Source organism: Psammomys obesus, unplaced genomic scaffold (genome assembly GCF_907164565.1).
Source record: "Psammomys obesus unplaced genomic scaffold, mPsaObe1.curated_primary_1811, whole genome shotgun sequence".
NCBI lineage: Eukaryota > Metazoa > Chordata > Mammalia > Rodentia > Muridae > Psammomys > Psammomys obesus.
In genome coordinates, this window is record NW_026591643.1 from 9,136,704 (window position 1) to 9,156,692 (window position 19,989).

General features: G+C 38.6%; 1 pseudogene; it reads right to left on the reverse strand.

The window, feature by feature from the left end:
• Positions 1-3,537: 3,537 nt before the first annotated feature.
• LOC129680102 (40S ribosomal protein S21-like) lies at positions 3,538-15,629 on the reverse strand (annotated as a pseudogene).
• Positions 15,630-19,989: the final 4,360 nt, after the last annotated feature.

The following is a 19,989-nucleotide window of genomic DNA, read 5'->3' on the forward strand; positions in this document are numbered from 1 at the left end:
AGTCCTGATGAGACCTGATAGACTAGGGTCAGATGGAAGGGGAGGCATACCTCCCCTATCAGTGGACTTGGAGAGTGGCATGGGAGGAGATGAGGGGGGGAGAGGGGGTTGGAAGGGAATGAGGAAGGAGGCTATAGCCAGGCTACAAAGATAATAAAATGTAATTAATGTAAAGAAATAAAAATTTAATTAAAAGTAGTTGTTTCCTTTAGGTTGATAGATTTTAGTATGTTTATCATATATTGTGTGGATAACATCACTTATAAATGAGTATATATCATACGAGTCTTTCTGCTTCAGGAATACTACACTCAAGATGATCTTTTTTTAGTTCTATCCATTTCATGATTTCATAATTTCCTTGTTTTTAATATCTGAGTAGTATTCAATTGTGTAAATATACCATAATTTCTGCATCCATTCTACCATTTGAGGAATATCTAAGCTGTTTCCAGATTCTGGCTATTACCACTAAAGCTGCTATGAACATAGTTGAGCAAATGTCCTTGTTGTATGGTTGAGCATCTTTCAAATATGTTCCTAGGAGTGGTGTAGCTGGGTCTTGAGGTAGCACTAAAGAAGCTAAACAACAAGGAGGATCCTAGGGAAGATGATTAATCTCATTCAGAGGAGAAAACAGGATAGACAGTGGAAGCAGTAAAAGAGAGGGAACAGGACGGGAGCTTATGACAGATGTCTTCTAAAAGACTCCCCCCAGCAGGGGATTGAAGCAACTCACAACAACACTTTGAACAGATTGTGGGGAGTTTTATGAAAACTGGGGGAAAGAATAGAAGGACCCAGAGGGATGGGGACAGGAGCCACAGAAGGAAACCAACCAAGCCAAAAAAGCAGGGCCCAAGCAATACTTCAGAGACTAATGTATCTATCAAAGACCATACATAAAGAGGACCTAGACCCCCTGCTCAGATGTAGCCCATAGATATAGCCCAGTCTCTATGTGGGCACTCTAGTAAGAGGAGAAGAGACATTCTCTGACATGAACTTGGTTGCCTGATCCTTGATCTCTTCTCCTGGTAGGAGAACCAAGCCAGCCCACAGAGGAAGAGGATCCAGGCAGACCTGATAGAACTTAATAGACAAGCTTCAGAAATGAGTGGAGGAGAACATCTCATATCAGTGAACTAGGGAAGAGGGATAGGGAGGAAGAGAGAGGTAGGGTAGGACTGAGAAGAGATGAGTGAGGGGGCTACAGCTGAGCTACAAAGCAAATAAATTGTAAATAATAATAATAAGAAGAAAAAGAGTTCAGTTCCCATAATATAGAGACCTACAGCCAGACACCACAGAAAGTAAAGAGAGGGAGAGGGGAAGGGTAATGGAGATAGAAAGATAGAGACAGAGGGAGCGAGAGCAAGAGAGGGAGAGAGAGGCTGAGAGACAGAGACAGAGAGAGAGTTGGAGACAGACAGAGACCCCTTGGAACACAGCTCTATATAGGATATTTCCACCTGTTTCCTCTTTTCAATGCCCAGGAAACATTGTGTGAAAGGAGACAGAAGGACTGTAAGAGCTAAAAGGGATAAAGACACCAGGAGAACAAGATCTACGAAGTCAACTGGGCAAAGCTCATCTGAACTCACAGAGACTGAAGCAGCAAGTCCATGGCCGTGTGGGCTGCACAGGTCCTCTGTGTGTAGAGTTTGACTTTAAGTTCAGGTTTTTACATGACTCCTGGCAGTGTGAATGAATGAGTCTCTATTCTTGTGTCTTTTCTTGGATCTTTTTCTTTCTGTTGGTTTGCTTTGTCCAAATTCGATGTTATTTTTTTTAATCTTTTCTTTACTTACATTTTACATTTTGTTTTTATCTTGTAGAAGCCTGATATTTTTTTTAATTTTTTATTAATTACACTTTATTCATTTTGTATCCCCCCATAGGCCCCTCCCCCCTCCCCTCCCGATCCCACACTCCCTCCCCTTTCTGCATGCATGCCACTCCCCAAGTCCACTGATAGGGGAGGTTCTCCTCTCCTTTCTGATCTTAGTCTATGAGTTCTCATCAAAAGTGGCTGCATTGTCTTCTACTGTGGCCTGGTAAGGCTGCACCCCCTTCAGGGGGAGGTGATAAAAGAGCAGGTCAATAAAATTATGTCAGAGGCAGTCCCTCTTCCCATTACTATGAAACCCACTTGGACACTGAACTGCCATGGGCTACATCTGTGCAGGAGTTCTAGGTTATCTCCACTAATAGTCCTTGGTTGGAGTATGAGTCTCTGGGAAGTTCCCTGTGTTCAAATTATCTTGTTCTGTTGCTCTCCTTGTGGAGTTCCCGTCCCCTCCAGCTCTTACTATTTCCCACTTCTTACATAAAATTCCATTCACTCTGCCCATCAGTTGGCCATCAGGCTCACCATCTGCTTTGACAGTCTATACTGCAGAGGCTTTTAGAGGCCCTCTGTGGCATGTTTCAAGGTTGTTTCCTGTTTTCTTCTGGCTTTCAGAGGCCCTCTGTAGCAGGTTCCTAGGTTGTTTCCTGTTTTCTTTTTCTTCTGATGTCCATCCTCTTTGCCTTTCAGGATGGGGATTGAACATTTTAGTTAGGGTCCTCTCTTTTGCTTAGTTTGTTTAGATGTACAGATTTTAGTGGGTTTATTCTATGTTGTCTGTTTATATGAGTGAGTATATACCATGCGTGTCTTTTTGCTTCTGGGACAACTCACTCAGGATGATCCTTTCCAGGTCCCACCATTTACCTGCAAATTTCATGATTTCCTTATTTTTCATTGCTGAGTAATACTCCATTGTATAGATGTACCACACTTTCTGCATCCATTCTTCAGTTGAGGGGCATCTGGGCTGTTTCCAGCTTCTGGATATTACAAATAAAGCTGCTACAAACATGGTTGAGCAAATGTCCTTTTTGTGTACTTGCGCCTCTTTGGGGTATATGCCTAGGAGTGGTATGGCTGGATCTTGAGGAAGCGCTATTCCTAGTTGTCTGAGAAAGCGCCAGATTGATTTCCAGAGTGGTTGTACCAGTTTACATTCCCACCATCAGTGGAGAAGGGTTCTCCTTTCTCCACAACCTCTCCAGCATGTGTTGTCACTCAAGGTTTTCATCTTGGCCATTCTGATGGGTGTAAGGTGAAATCTTAGGGTTGTTTTGATTTGCATTTCCCTAATGGCTAATGAGGTTGAGCATTTCTTTACGTGCTTCTCTGCCATTCGATATTCCTCTACAGAGAATTCTCTCTTTAGCTCTGTTCCCCATTTTTTAATTGGATTACTTGGTTTGTTGCTTTTCAGCTTGTTTAGTTCTTCATATATATATTGGATATGAGTCCTCTGTCAGATAAAGGGTTGGTGATGATTCTTTCCCAATCTGTAGGCAGTCGCTTTGTTTTGATGACGGTGTCCTTTGCTTTACAGAAGCTTTTCAATTTCATGAGGTCCCATTTATTGTTGCTCTTAGAGCCTGTGCTGTTGGTGTTCTGTTCAGGAAGTTTTCTCCTGTTCTTTTTTTTTTTTTTCTTTCTCACTTTTATTTATGACAAATATTCCCGACCTCTTCTGATCAAAAGTTCTTTGAGACAATTCCATTAGCTTTACAATCGTCTGACTCGCCCACCCTGCGAATTGCCCCGCAGATAGGGTAGGTTTTATACTGGCCATTAAACCTGCCTGTGACTTTGTCAGCCTCTGCCACGTTCAACTGGATGGACGCGTGGACCTGGGCACCAATGATGTGCTCGCGGAGCATTTCCGCTGCATATACAGGTCCACGAACTCGCCGGCCTTGTTCTCTATGTCGGGCCGTGCCTGCTAGCTGGTTCAGCGGCAGCGCAGAAAGAAAGCCTGATATTTTCTAATGAGAACTAGAAAGGGAGTAGATCCAGATGGAAGAGAAGGTGGGGAGACACTGGGAACCCAGAGTAGAAGGAGAAGAATCAGAATATATTTTAAGAGAAAAGAATCTATTTCCATAAAAGGGAAAAAGAGTTCAGTTTCCTGCTGCAATTTCAGGTGCAGAAAACTGCCTTTAACTCTAGCTGTAGGGCAGCTTTGTCCTCCACACCATCACTCACATAATAGCACCCTCACTCAGACACTCCTCAGGCTCAGTCATGTATACACACACACACCACTTAAAATCATTACACACAAACATTTTAAATGGGAAGTATGAAAATACAAATCTAGTATTACCTTATTTTCAGACAGTAATAAAAACTCAAATCAATGTATTTTTGTGAAAAATTGGAAAAAAAATCATAACCCAAGAAAAATGTACAAAAACATGATATATTAATACATACATGAAGACATACGCACATTTATACAAGATGATTTTTGAATCATGAGAGGAGTAAAGAGTCCATTTCCAACCTGAAAAAAAATGAGGAAAGTTTTTTTTGTCCATCAATAACTGAAAACTGAAATGGAAAACTCATATGTCAGCATTGACAGCTGACTGGGCTTCCATGAAGGATTGAGTTCTACTAGGCCCCATGATGGGAAAGCCGCAGAGAAAGGGATATAAATTGTACCAGCCCAGGAAAAATTGTTCTTGAATTGTGGCTGACTCTATCACAGTGTAGAATTGTTCCCATCTATGTTCATGTAGGTTTTTCTAATTCCTTTACTATTCACATGTTAAATAAAAACTCACCCCTTTGAAGTTTCCAGACAACTAAGTTCAAATTTCTTTCAAGATGTTTTTCTTAACTTACTTCATCCTACTTAAAGTATTCTACATTTTAAAACATTAGTGGTGCTTTACAAATGTGTGCTTGCTTATTTTTAATTAGAATGTACTGTAACTCATTAAATGTTCACTGTGTCAGGATCATTTGAGGGATATTAACCTACATGATCTTCCCATAAATTCTGTAAGTTTAATGAATGAAGACACCTTAGCAAAATATTGTTATGCGACTTGATTAGTGTTTTCTGTTAGTAAGTTCCCATAATAATAATTTACGGACGGTCCACTCTCTGACGCGTAATATACTCAATGATGTACAGTATCTCAGAATCTTGAGACCCAACACTTTACCCTACATCAGTAAATATCAATTTCTACTTCAAAATTTTTATATGTTTACATTCATGCTCAAGAATCCAGATGTAAGTACAATGACCTTTAGCCACCTGATTTTTTACAAAATACAAAAATTAACCATTGCCAAAAAGTCAATTTTTTAACAAATGATGTTGGGGAAACTGGAATCTGGATGCAGAAAAATGAAATTTGACCTTTCACTCTCACCAGGAGTGCAAGGAGAACAAAGGTCTGAACATCAGACCTAGAAATCTGAAGTCTTTAGACTAGGAAGTGCCTTATGAATATAGATTTATATATGTTTATATATATTTATATATTTAAATATAATTATAGATTTATAAATATATTTATATATTTATATATATATATAAATATAGATTTATATATATATGGTGGCCTTCAGGCTTCACCAGAGAATTTCCTGTGTGCAGTACACAGTGGCGAACAAAAACCTCACCACTCCTCAATGTACAAATGAGAAGTGTGAGAAATTTGTGAGTGTCCAGACATCTATATCAGACTCCCCACCCCACCCCCAACACGCAGAAGTAGAGGGACTCTAAGTGCCAGAAGTTGAGAACATCTGGAACAAAGCATTCGCTTTTGGACATGATAAAAGTTTTGCACTCATGACCTCACAGCAGTTGTGATTGACTGCATGAGACCTACGAACGATCAATCCAATCAGTTCTCTAGCATGAAGAGGGGAGGAGGTCTTCGTATGCTGACCATAACCAAGAAACTTTGCCCAGTTGGTGGTTCCCAGGGCAGGAAGATTCCCAGAGTGTGGATCCTGGTAGGGTGGACACGCTCCAGTGGGTGACCCCACTTCCAGGAGTACGCAGACAATACAAAGTGGTCCTGATGGGCTAGTAATGTGGAAAGGGACAAGAAGTTGAAAGGGAAAGTGGAGTGGATTTGGATGGAGTGAAGGTGAGAAATAAAGGGTAAGTATAAACATTCTTTGTATGAAATACACAACTAATGAAAATATAATTTTTACTTTTGTGTTTTAAATAATGTATTTTTGGAAAAAATATCCTTTATACAGTGAAAAATTCACATTTTTAATATTATTTGTTCTAACACTAGAAACGAAGTAGTGAGTTATAATTTCATTTAACATAATGTCATACTATAGCTAAACTTCAGTTCCATGAAACTTGAGAAGATAAATGAACCTGGAATACATCATGCTAAGTGAAAGAAGCTTGGAATAAGAAGATAAATATTGGATACCCACGTGCTGATGTACACTTCCTTTTCCAGCTACGCAGGAGTCTAAGACAAGACTATCAAAAGTTTAATGTCATACTAGGATATTTTGCGGAAACTTCTCAAAAAAAAAAAAAAAAAAAAAAAAGAGATGGGGGAACTTGAGATATCTGTCAGAATTCCTGGATTTAACTTTATTTGTTTATTTTTCCATTGGAGAAGGGAGGAGGGAGAAGGAGAAGGGTGAAAAGAGGAGGAGGGAAGGAACAAAGGAACACAGGAAAAGAGAATGTAATTAAAATGCTGTATGGTCAAGGCTCTTCCCTATCTTTTCTTCTAACATATTTAGTGTGCCTGGTATTATATTGAGGTCTTCAATCCACTTGGACTTTACTTTTGTGCAGGATGGAAAATATGGGTCTATTCACATTTTTCTACATGTAGACATCCAGTTAAACCAGCTCCATTTGTTGAATATGATATCTTTTGTTCACTGTATGGTTTTGGCTTCTTTGTCCCTCAACTGAAGAATGGATACAGAAGTTGTGGTACATTTCCACAATGGAATACTATGCAACAATTAAAAACAAGGAAATAATGAAATTTACAGGCAAATGGATGGAATTAGAAAAGGTCATCCTGAGTGAGGTAATCCAGAAGCAGAAAGGCACATATGGTATATGCTCACTTATAAACAGATATTAGCCATACAATATAGGATAAACATACTAAAATCTTTATAGTCCTAAAGAAGCTAAAGAATAAGGATGACCCTAGGGAAGTGGCTGAAACCTCACTCAGAAGAGCAAACAGGATAGACATCAGAAATAGGTGAAGATAAGGAAGAGGACAGGAGCCTTCCACAGGGGGGCTCCGAAAGACTCTACCCATACCGCGACTCATAGTCAAACTTTGGGAAGAATGCAGAACTTTATGGAAGAAGGGGGAGAGAGAACCAGAGCCAAAAAACCTGGTGCCTGCAGAAACTGATACTCCAACCAAGAACCATGCCTAGAGAGGACATAGATTCCCTGCTCAGAGGAAGCCCATAGGCTGCTCAGTTTCCAAATAGTTTCCCTAGTAAGGGGGGGCGGAGGCTGTCTCTGACTTGAACTCAGCATCCAGCTCTTTAATCACCTCCCACTGCAGGGGTTGGGGGGGTGTCAGCCTTGCCAGGCCACAGAGGAAGACAATGCAGACAGCTCTGATGAGACTTGATAGGCTAGGGTTAGATAGAAAGGGAAGAGGACCTCCTCTATCAGTGGACTTGAGAAGGGGCATAGGGGGAGAAGAGAGAGGGTGGGTGGGACTGGGAAGAGAAGAGGGAAGGGGCTACTTCTGGGATGTAAAGGGAATAAGTTGTAATAAATAGATTAATGAATGAGTGAATAAATAAATAAAATACTATATAGTTTTACTTATCACAAATCACAAAGCATGGAACAAAAATATTGTTTACTGGTCCTGATAATGAAAAATGGAAAAGTGTTAGAAAACAGCCTAAAATTTTATTTACAGGATGAATAAATTTTGGATATCTATATATTGTTTGACTACTAAAATTGATTATTTGCACCTTATAGCTTTTTTTTTTAAGCAGATAGTACTGTGTTTTCACACAAAGGTACACAAAGATGAAGATAGCAGCTATAGACAGTGCTATGTGTTAAATAGCTTGATTGTGGTGATCTTTCATTAAAGTGTCAATCTCAAGTTTTATACTTTAACTACACACAATTTCAGTTCATACAGTTGAATAAATAGACAACGTGAGTAGAACAGTATAATATCCTCAGAAGACATGCTTAAGAGAAATTGAATTACAAAAATTCAGTCTAAAATATAAGTAATAATATATAGATTTTTTTCTGAAATATTTGGGAATATTTATGGATTTAGACAAGTTTTTACCTCCAATCCCTTAGATACCTCATCTTGTGAAACTAGGAGATTGTTCACAAATGGTTAAGAACTGGTAATGAGGACACAGAGAGCTTGTGGCTGAAACAGCTACTTTCTTATTTCCAGCTTTCTGACCTTAGACCACTCACTGGAATTCTCTTGGTACTTTTTCCCATTTTAGAAATGTGTTAATAACAGCTATTCTCCCTGACTTGCTGAGAAAGTTTGAAATGAGGCAATTCAACTAAGCACAGAGCAAGACTAAAGGATTAAAAACTAATCTTATTATACATAAAAAGAATGCTATTGTTAATTAAAAGGTTAAATTTACAGTTATTAAATATGAATGGATTAAGATACTACTTAATCTAAAGACATAATTATAACTTTTTAAATTTTTCTATCCAAGCTGTTATTGGGATATAAATATGTATATATATATAAGCACAAATATATATATATACACTCATACGTATACATTACATATGCCTATATTGTATATATAATATCAATCTTTGTCTTAGTAATTCTATTTAGATATATATATAGATATATATCTAATATATATATTATATATAATATATAATTATATATATCTAATATAATATAGATATATTTTGGTATATGCATTAAGTGTTTGTATGCATATTGAGTTTAAAACTCTGCATGGGTTATAAGTTCTATGATGCTCTTAAGGATCACACACCTCACTAGTGTGTGATACTTATACATATCATTAACTGAAGTCTTCTAGGTGAATTCTGATGGAAAATGCAACTAATGACTTGAGTAAATAAAGAAAGCTAGCCAATGGTTTTCCAGGTGTTGAAAGATAAAAAAAAACAAAAACAAGAACAAAAGAACATGGCTTAAATTCATATAGAATATAGGTCTGCACTGGAAAGCATATTTCTCAGTGTATTCTGTACTTTCTCTTTTAAGTATTTTTTATTTTATTTTTATTATTTAGAGTTTTTTCACTTTGTATCCCACCTGTAGCTCCCTCCCTCTTCCTCTTCCAATCCCACCCTCCTTCCCTCTTCTCTACCCATGCCTCTTCCCCAATCCACTGATATGGGAGGTCCTCCTCCCCTTCCATCCTAGTCTATCAGGTCTCATCACGAGTGGCTGCATTGATTCCTCTGCAGCCTGGTAAGGCTGCTCCCCCTTGAGGGAGAGGTGATGAAAGAGCAGGCCAATCAGTTCTTGTCAGAGACAGCCCCTGTTCCCCTTACTGAGCTGCCATGGACTATGTCTATGCAGGGGTTCTAGGTTATTTCCATGAATGGTCCTTGTTTGGGGTATCAGTCTCAGAAAAGACCTCTATGCCCAGATATTTTGGTTCTGTTGCTTTCCTTGTGGAGCTCCTGTCCCCTCCACATATTTCTATCTTCCCTTCTTTCATAAGATTCCTTGCACTCTGTCCAAAGTTTGGCTATGAGTCTCAGCATCTGTTTTGATATCCTGCAAGGCCTCTGTGGTAGGCCATTGTCCTGTTCCTTATGTTCTCCCTCTTCTGATGTCTATCTTCTTTGCCTTTCTAAATGAGGATTGAACGTCTTGCCCAAAGTCCTCCTTCTTGATTAGCTTCTTTAGGTGTACAGATTTTAGTATGTTTATCCTATAGTATATGTCAAATATCCATTTATAACTGAGTACATACCATGTGTGTCTTTCTGTATCTTGGATGCCTCACTCAGGATGATCTTTTCTAGTTCTCACTATTTTCCTGCAAAATTTCATGATTTCCTTGTTTTTAATTGCTGAGTAGTATTCCATTGTATAAATGTGCCATAATTTCTGTTCCTTAACTGAGGGGCATCTGGGTTGTTTCCAGCTTCTGGCTATTACAAATAAAGCTGCTATGAACATGGTTGAGCAAATGTCCTTGTTGTATACTTGAGCATCTTTTGGATATATGCCGAGGAGTGTTATAACTGGATTTTGCAGTAGCACTATTCCTAATTGTCTGAGAAAGCACCAGATTGATTTCCAAAGTGGTTGTACAAGTTTACATTCCCAACAGCAATTGTGAAGGGTTCCCCTTTCTCTCCATCTTCACCAGCATATATTGTCACTTGAATTTTTGATCCTAGCCATTCTGATGGGTGTAAGGTGAAATCTCAGGGTGGTTTTGATTTGTAGTATATTTTTTTAATTTACTTTTATTTTTCCAATTATTTATTAATTTAATCTCTTTACAACCTGATTCCAGGCCCCTTCCTTCTCTCTTCCCAGTCCAGTCCTTCTCATCCCCAACCCCCACCATACTTACCTCTTTTAATTTTTTCAGAGAAGGGGAAGTGCGCTCGAACACACACACACACACACACACACACACACACACACCACACCATGACACCTCAAGTCTCAGCAGTACTAAGTACATCCTCTTCCACTGGAGCCTGAAAAGACATCCCAGCTAGTGGTCAGGGATCCAGTGGGGGGCAGCAGTCAGAGACAGGCTCTACTCCCATTGTTAGAGGACCCACATGTATAGGGGATCTATCTCCAGCCCCCCTTTGGTTGGTGGTTCAGTCTCTGTGAATGTGAACCCTCATAGGCCCTCATTAGCTGACTCCATATGTCTTCTTGTGATGTCCTTGAACTCTCTGAAACCTTCTGTCCTTCCTGTCACACGTTTATAGAAATTCCCAAGCTTGGCCTATTGTTTGGTTGTGGATCTCTGCATCTGTTTCCATACACTGCAACATGACGCCTCTCAGAAGCAGTCATAGCAATCAGCAGAGTATAATAAATAGTGACAGAGGTCAGCTTTCTCCTATGGTCTCAACTTAGGCCAGCTCTCGGTTTGTTGTTCCCTCAATCTTTGCTTCATCTCTATGCCTACACTTGTAAGCTGGAAAAATCTTGGCTCTAAGATTTTACAGGTGGCGACCACTCGCTCTGCTTGAAGACCATCTGACTACCGTAGGTGGCCAGCTCAGTTTTCTTATTCCCCACTGCTAGAAGTCTCAGCTAGGGTCACCCCCAGAAACCCATGGGAGCTTCCCCTGTTGCAGAGAGGCCCCCTCAGTGAACTCCATTCTCTCTCCACCCTCCTCCAACCCCAGCCCTGCTCTCTGCACACATGGTCTCTACCACTCTTCCCCTCCCCACTCCCTCCCTGACCCAGTTCCCTCCCTCTACCCACTTCAGGTATTTTCCTTCCTGTTCTGAGTGAGATTCATCATCTTCCCTTGTTCCCTCCTTGAATTCTTTGGGTCTGTGAATTATAGCACGGTTAACCAGTACTTTTTGGCTAACATGTACTTATAAATTAGTACACACCATTTGTGTTCTCCTGGGTCTGAATTGTATGATGTCTTTGTTTTAATAGGTGAGTAGTATTCCATTGTGCAAACGTATGAAATTTTCTTTATTCATTCAGTCGAGGGGCATCTAGGTTGTTTCTAGTTTCTGACTATTACAAATAAAACTGCTATAAACATAGCTGAGCAAGTATACTTGTGGTATGGTGGAGCATCTTTTGGGTATATGCTCAGAAATAGTATAGTCAGATCTATTCCCAATATTCTGAGATACTGCCAAATTGATTTCCAAAGTGGTTGCACAAGTTTGCACTCCTACCAGCAATAGAGGAGTGTTCTCCTTGCTCTGCATCCCCTCCAGCATGCACTGACACTTAAGTTTTTATTCACTTTTAAAATTTTTTATAATTTATTCCCTTTAAATCTTGATCATAGGTCCCTCCTTCATCTCATCCCGGTTCCACCCTCACCTCCTCTTCCTTCTTATTCCCCACTCCTAGAGCATTGAAAGAGGGAGCCGTCCTCCCCTACCTTCTGACTCTAGCCTATCAAGATCCAAGCAGACTTGATGAGACACTTGAGGTTTTGGTCTTAGCCATTCTGATGGGAGTAAAATGAAATCTCTCAGTCGTTTTGATTTTCATTTACCTGAATGACTAAGGATGCTGAACATTTCTTGAAGTGCTTCTTGGCCATTTGAGAGTCCTCTGTTGGGAATTGTTTGTAGCTTTGCATTCCAATTTTAATCAGTTTACTTGTTTTGTTGGTTGTTAATTTCTTGAGTTCTTTGCATATTTTGGATATTAGCCTTCTGTCAGATGGAAGGTTGGTGCAGATCTTTCCCTATTCTGTAGGCTTTCAATTTGTCCTATAGATAGTGTACTTTGCCTTGCAGAAGCTTTTCAGTTTCATGAGGACAAAATTATTTTATTTATTTACTTTTGAGTTTTTCAAGACTTGGTTTCTCTGTGTATTCTTGACTGGCCTGGACACACCTTGTAGTCCAGGCTGGCCTCAAACTCACAGAGATCCTCCTGCTTCTGTCTCCCCAAGTCCTGGTATGCACCACCACACCCCCTTGAGGTCCCATTTATTAACTGTTGATTTTAGAGCCTGTGCTGTTAGTGTTTCTTCAGGAATTTGTCTCCTGTGACAATGAGTTCACAGATTTCCCTTACATTCTCTTCTATTAGACTTAGTATATTTGGTATTATGTTGAGGTTTTTGATCCACTTGGACTTGAGTTTTGTGCAAATATACATAAATATGAATATGAATCTATTTGCCTTCTTCTACATGTAAACATCCAGTAAGACATCACCATTGTTTAAAAATGCTTTCTTTGTCCACTATATAATTCTGGCTTCTTGTTAAAAATCAGGTGTAGATGTGTGGTTTTATTTCTGCGTCTTTAATTTGATTCTATTGATAAACCTGTCTGCTTTTAGGCCACTACCATGTGGTTTTTTTTTTTTTTTTTCTTATTTGTGTATCTATTGCGCTTTACTAAAGTTTTGTACCTCCAGAAGTTCTTTTATTGTACAGAAATATTATACTTATTATTTTTTATTTTTTGAAATGAAGATGGCAACTGTTCTTTAAGGCCTGTAAATAATTGTGTTGGGATTTTGAACAGGATTGTGTTGAACCTGTAAGTTGCAATAATCTCTTATCAATGATTTTATTTAATTCCTCGATCATCCCATGAGTTGGGGATTTATTATTTGGCCTGCATAAACAAATTTACTTCATTCTTCATAAAGTAGGTGTCAATTTTTTTTCTAAGAAATCACCATAAAGTATTTCTATTTGAAAACAATTCAGGATTCCATAAGTCTAAGGGCTCAAGGTTTGAACTCTTCTTGTTGCTTTCAGTGTCTTATGGCTTCAGGTAATTTATAGGTGATGGCTTACAGTGCAGAGCAGAATATATGAGTTAGGTTTTTTTTTTACATTAAATTTTCATTTTTTATATTAATTAGAGTTTATTCACTTCATATCCCACCTGTAGCCCCCTCTCTCCTCTCCTCCCAATTCCATCCTCCCTCCATCATCTCTTCCTATGTTCCTCTCCAAGTCCACTGATAGGGGAGGTCCTCCTTCTCTTCCCTCAGACCCTAGCCTATCAGGTCTCATCAGGATTGTCTGCACTGTCTTTCTCTGTGGTTTGGTATGGCTGATCCCCTATCAGGAGGAGTTGATCAAAGAGCAGACCACTGAGTTCATGTCAGAGGCAGCTCCTGCTCCCCCTACTAGGGAACCCACTTGGAAACTGAGCTGCCATGGGCTACATCTGTGCAGGGGTTCTAGGTTATCCCCATGTATTGTCTTTGGTTGGAATATCAGTCTCATAAAGATCCCTGTGCCCAGATTTTTTGGTTCTGTTGCAGTCTTGTGGAGCTCCTGTCCTCTCCAGGTCTTACTCTCTCCCCCTTATTTCCTAAGATTCCCTGCACTCTGCCTAAAGTTTGTTTATAAGTCTCAGTAAGTTAGGTTTTTTAAACTAAAGAAAGATCATGAAAGAAGCAATGTTTAAAGAGTTAGCAGAAATGAAGACAGGAAAGCACTAAGAAAGGAGATCTTAAGCATATCCCAAACTGATTCCAAAGAATATAGACCTCTAGTCTTTATTACTGTAGACACCCGAAATGACTGGATAACGATGTTATGAGATACTCTTCAGAGGCTACTACATTCTTGTTTTATAGATACTTTCACTCCATATAGTCTTTATTTAAAATTAGATTATTTTATTTTATGACTGGTTGGACAGAAAGTGTTCATGTCCCCCGTACATGTACCTGGTGCCTGCATAGGTGGGAAGAGATGATAAGATCCCCTAGAACTGGAGGTGAGTGTAGATATGAAATATGGTGCAGGTGCATGAAATAAAGCCAAGGTTTGGCAAGAGCAACAAATGCTCTTAAACCCTGAGCCGTCATTCCAGTCCCTTCAAATATATACGTCTGTTTCTTCTTTGGTGTAAATACACATTGTGAACTACATATTAAATTATGTATGCACTTATATTATTTGGTATATAATAACATATATTTTGTCAATCATATAACCTCTATCATAGAGACCTTATTAATCCTCACTTAGAAAGACTAATGGGATGAACATTGGAAGTAGGAGGAAACAAGTAACAGGACAGGAGCCTACCGCAGAGGGCCTCTGAAAGACTCTACCTGGCAGTGTATCAAATCAGATGCTGAGACTCATAACCAAACCTTCGGCAGAGGGCAGGGAATCTGAAAAAGGGGGAGTTAGTAAGACCTGGAGGACAAGAGCTCCACAAGGACCAAATATATCAGGGAACAGGGGTCTTCTATGAGACTGTTTCTCTAACCAAGGACCATGTATGGACATAACCTAGAATCCCTGCTTGGATGTAGCCCATGGTAGCTCAGTATCCAAGTGTGTTCTCCAGTAAGGGGAACAGGGACTATTTCTGACATGAACTCAATGGCTGGGTTTTCGACCTCCTCCTCCCCACCCCTGAGGGAGGAGCAGCTCTGTTAGGCCACAGAGGAGGAACTTGCAGCCAGTCCTGAAGATACCTGATAAGCTAGGGTCAGTGGAGTTGTAAAGAGGCAGGGAGGAGATGAGGGAGGGAAGATGGGATTGGGAGGAAATGATGGAAGGCCTACAGCTGGGATACAAAGTAAATAACCTCTGATTAATATACAAAATAAAAAATATAAAAAATAAAAATTAAAATATTTAATAAAGCTTTTGTAGAAAAGTTTCTTCTTAGTTGTAAATATACATTGCTTGCCTACAGACTATCTTACTTTTAATTCTGCTTTGCATCCTGAATTACAATAGTTCCTGCTGTAAATAAAGTCTACTTATATTTATAGTCTATGGTTCATATATTTTGGATATGAAATTATTATTTGGTATGTAATTTGCAAATATTTTTCCCACTGTGTAGACTGTCTCACCTGGCTATTACCTCAGATCTGCACATTTTAACTTTGATGTAATCCCATTCAACTGTATTTTCTCTGCATTAGAGATATGCACAGACATAGGAGATTGTCTTCATGTTTTTGCAGGTATTAAACTATAAAAATTGCTTTCTCTGATCTGGCTTTAAAAATATGAACATTATCTTTAAGGCTAAGGTTGATCTCAATCTATTATGAAAAGTTTAATCTTATCCCTGCCAGAGTCTCTCACCAGTCTCCTTGCTTGAGCATACATCTCTGCGACTTATTTTTACCTACCTTGTCAGCATGATCACCTCTCTCTCTCAGTCTCTCTCTCTCTTTCTCTCACTCCACTCTCTTGGATGACCTTCCTGGACATGACTTCTGGACCTGCTGATATCGAGAATTTGCCAGTTTTCTCACTTTCACTCCCCTTTCTAGACTGGCTTGTTACATTTAGATGAGTCTGTAACTTTCAGAGGGCCTGAAGGATATCTGACTGAAAACCTTTGGGTTTAAAACAATCCAGTGAATTTATCTGCCAAAAACTGAAAGAGAAATCAGGAATTTCATATCAAGTGTTAATTTAAAAACCAACATTCATCTTATGGTATTTGAATAAGAGAAATCAGGAGCATATGCATAATTTAGAAAGGAGGAAATACTTGAATTTTATCTCAAAGGTAATAATCACTTTTTATAACCTGTGCTTAGATTTCCATGAATTCACCTAATCAATTTATGGAAGATATTTTTTTTTCAAATTCAAACAATTTATAGAGTGTCTCTCAAGAAGTTCAGAATGGATAGCCTGTATCAGAAGTTGACAATAAAGACCTATGAGTTCTGACTACCTATTAAATTTCACACAATTAGGTGCACATATTTTAGTATATTTAGCCTATCGTATAGTACTATATAACTGAATATATACCATGGGCATCTTTCTGCTCCTGGGATACCTCACTCAGGATGATCTTTTCTAGATCCCACCATTTGCCTGAAAATTTCATGATTTCCTTGTTTTTAATTGGTGAGTAGTATTCTATTGTGTAAAAGTATCACTATTTGTATCATTTCTTTGTTGATGGACATCTGGGTTGTTTCCAGTTTCTGGCTATTTACAAATAAAGCTGCTATAAACGTGATTGAGCAAATGTCCTTGTTGTGTACTTGAGCTTCTTTTGGATGTATGCCTAGGAGTGGTATAGCTGGATCTTGAGGTAGCACTATTCCTAATTGTCTGAGAAAGTGCCAGATTGATTTCCAAAGTGGTTGTACAAGTTTACATTCCCACCAGCAGTGGAGGAGGGTTCCCAATTCTCCACAACCTCTCCAGCATGTGTTGTCACTTGAGTTTTTAATCTTTGACATTCTGAGGGGTGTAAGGTGAAATGTCAGAGTCGTTTTGATTTGCATATAGTAGATAAACAAGAAAGAAGACCAGGGGTAAATGATCAATCCTCACTTAGAAAGACAAATGGAAGGGACTTGGGAAGTAGGAGAAAACAAGGAACAGGACAGGGGCCTACCACAGAGGGCCTCTGAAAGACTCTGCCTAGCAGAGCATCAAAGCAGATGTTGAGACTCAGAACGAAACCTTCAGTCGATTTCAGGGAATCATATGATAAAAGGTGGTGTTAATATGGCCGGGAAAGGACAGGAGCTCCACAGGGACAACATATATCAGGGCACAGGGGTCTTCTATGAGACTGTTTCTCTAACCAAGGACCATGTATGGATATAACCTAGAATCCTTGCTTGGATGTAGCCCATGGTAGCTCAGTATCCAAGTTGGTACCTTAGTAAGGGGAACAGGAACTATTTCTGACATGAACTCAATGGCTGGCTCCTTTACCTCTCCATGCCCCCCCCCCCCCCGAGGGAGGAACAGCCTTGCTAGGCCACAGACGAGAACATTGCAGATAGTCCTGAAGATACCTGATAAGCTAGGGTCAGATGGAAGGGGAGGAGGACCTCCCCTATCAGTAGAGTTGTAAAGGGAGAGGGAGGAGATGAGGGAGCGATGGTGGGGTTGGGAGGGAATGAGGGAGGGGGCTACGGCTGGGATACAAAGTAAGTCACCTGTGATTAATATTAAAAAATAAAAATTAAAAAAAATGTTTTACACAATTAGAAAGTATGCAGAGGTATAAACTGGAAGGAAAGAAACAGTCTCATGGTAAATTGAAACAAGGGAAATTAATGTAAAGAATAAAAGTGTCAAATGCTTTGAACTCATAAATTAATCTTACCAGTCTCCCACAATTGGTTCCTAAATTCTTGCAATGATTTCTCAACACTTTTTTTATATAATTTTATTTTTAAAAGCAATATACTGATATCAATAAAAATGGTTAATTTTATATTAAATGAAAATTTATCCTATTATCTTAAGGGTAACCAATTTAATCTAAATTTATTCTCAACCAATATAAATGTCTCCCTCTTAGGAAAACTTGAGAGTTAAAACATGTGCCAAGCCCTGGCTGTCATTCCACAGAGTAAAAACTTCATACAGAAGACTGCAATTCATAGCCACACTCACTGAGATTGGCTCTTGATATAATAATAATAATAATAATAATAATAATAATAATAATAATGCAGGAGAAACAGCTAATGGGTATTAATCACTTGATCTAATTTTCAAGGTTGGTTGTTTTTCAAATTGTTTTAATGACTCCTATAGATACAGTTTACTCTCTTTCCCCAGCATTGGTTGGAATCTTTATAAATATAAAGTAATAAAATAAATCAGAAGATTTACACACAAATATTAATGGAATGTACTCTTGAGTGCATTATTGTATTTTGGGAAGATTTAGATGATATTATGGAAAATTATGAACAGCGCCAGCTAAAGGGAAATACTACTTCACCTGCGTCTTCTTCAGTAAGCTCCCAACTGCTGTACATTCTCATTCTTCAGCTGCTGTCTTGTATTTCTATCTTCTCTTTAAAATATGGGCGTATTTTGCCCCGTGTCTTAGAGTCCCTAAGCATAGTGTACTCTCAGTACTATGTCACCTCAAACCCACCCATGACTTTGCTTTTAGTTTTGTGCTCAGATATTAGAAGAAGAATCTTTCTATTTAAGTGGAGAAAAAAAAAAATCAGCCTGACTCAGTATCTTCAAGTGAGAGAGATCTCAACCCTCTCTGGCAATTTATATCTTTTTATCCAGCTGTTGGTGTGTGGCAAAGGATGAAAGGATGAACATGTCTGCTTCCATCATCTGTATAAGTTGCGGGAGGCAGAGGACCTGACTTACATCCTTGTCACCTCTCCTTGACAGAGGACATTGTTGTTCCGCTGCCCTTGCAAGGAGCAGACCCAGCAGTGAGTGAACATTGTGGAGGGTCACGACAATGACAGATTAGTGCTTTTCAAGATAAATTATACTTTTAATTTTGAAAATGCATCTGGAACTATAAAGGTGTACACATCTAAAAACAAAATTAAAAGCAAAGCCTGAGATTAAGTACTTCCCTTATTTGCATTCTGCTGAGCAGGACCAATGGATACAAAATGGGCTGAGTCTCCCATTTTCTGCTATTTAACATTCTGAGTCCCAGTGACTATGCTGCTCTGCTTATTTCCCAAGCTACAATGAAAACACATTTATTTATTTTTAATTAAAAAAAGTATCCCAATCAGTAATATGTGAGGATATAGATCAAAAGATTTTTGCTCTACAAATATCCCCCAAGGCTAGAAAATATCATTTTGAGAATATCTAAAAAGCAGTAGGATTCTTTTAAATCTTGTATTTTATTTTCTGGGAGGTTCATAAACAGCAGGAGATTTAACATCAACCTCAAAATCTGTTTGTTTATTTTCTGGTTGCTATAAAAATATGTTAAAACAAGAATAAACCATAATGGCAAATAACTACCTTGGTAGAAATAGAAATGGAGAAGTTTATTTTCTTCCTATTTTATTTTCTTAATTTTTTCTTGTTTGAATTAAAATTGAGGTGAAAAGAATCAAATCATAGGCACATTTGGCAATACACATTCATACATTCATGCATGAATTTACCATATTTATGTATATCACATATTCCAAGCGTCTATGCTCATAAAAATTTAACACCTGATTCATGTGTTTTACCTATTCCCAGATCACACATAGAAATTCTGAGACATGAAGGTATGTAAACATGTTCACAGACTTCAGACAGAAATATTCCTCTCGATTTAGATACTCAATCCCAATTCAGAAAATCTACTGATGAAAAGTCTAAGTCAGACACTGATTATCAGAACACCAATTACAAATCCTCTCTCTTCCCATTTGTTTTAAGTGTATGTCATCCAATGTGGAAATAACCCCTTTCATTCGGTATTCAAATTCAACTTTTCATACTACTAGTGATGATCCATTTCTTACTAATACGAGTGAATCATCTTTTTATTTTATATATTGTTATACAGGACCATATTATATGGCACTGGCTGGCTTCAAAGTCAAGGATTTACCTGTCTTTGCTTCTTTAGTTCTAGGATTAAGGGCATTTGCTATCACTCATGCCTGTGAACCATGTTATGACAAGCATCTTGCAACATTATATGAGAGGTGATTAAATGCTTTTTTATAAGTCATCTATCAGTATGTGCTAAAAGATTTCT